This window comes from Suricata suricatta, chromosome 2 (genome assembly GCF_006229205.1).
Source record: "Suricata suricatta isolate VVHF042 chromosome 2, meerkat_22Aug2017_6uvM2_HiC, whole genome shotgun sequence".
NCBI classification, from domain to species: domain Eukaryota; kingdom Metazoa; phylum Chordata; class Mammalia; order Carnivora; family Herpestidae; genus Suricata; species Suricata suricatta.
Genome location: NC_043701.1, coordinates 186,232,222 through 186,232,942, shown reverse-complemented (window position 1 = coordinate 186,232,942; position 721 = coordinate 186,232,222).

The window sequence follows — 721 nt, the reverse complement described above, 5'->3', positions numbered from 1 at the left end:
GCCCTCGGCGCGCCACCCGCGCGCCTGCCGCAGTGTCACCCGAGCGGGGGACGGGGTGTCCGGGAGGAACCGGGGGTCCTGGCACTCGCCAGGCCGTGCTCACGTTGGCGGGCGCTTGGGCGCGGCTGGGGTCTGCGCGCTCCTGGGGACTCTGTCCCTCGGGGACACTGGCTACCTTCTGCAGGCTGCTCGGAGCCGGCGGCCTGTGCGCGGCTGGCACCGTTTGGGGCGGGGCACCTTGTGTGGCCCGAGTTCTCAGCGACGCCACCGCAGGCTGCTGCCTGGGTCTGCGCCCACCTGGGGCCTCGAGGTCGAGGGCCGTGGCCCACTCCTAGGGCCGTGGACCCTCCGCCCGTCCCCTCTCCCCTCTCCCCGCCGCCTAGGGGCGGGGCTGCCGCAGTCCCCGCCGGGGGTGTGGGCTGCGGAGGCGCGGTGGTGGGGGGAGGGGAAACGGGGGTGAGGGGGCAGGAGACCAGGCGGGGCCCCGTCTGAGTAGCTTGGGGTCTGGCCTCCTCCCTTGAGTGAGGGTCTCATGGATGCGTGTGGGAACCGACAATTACAGCTTCATCCACACTTTGCCAGCCAGCCTTGGTGCGTAGGAGACCCGAAGACCACACGACCCCTCCCCACAATTTGGCAGTCCTGCTGCCTCCTGATTAACTTCTCCATGCCCCGTTTATGGTCCAGTGACTGAACTTTGCTCAACACGGGGTGAGCCTTG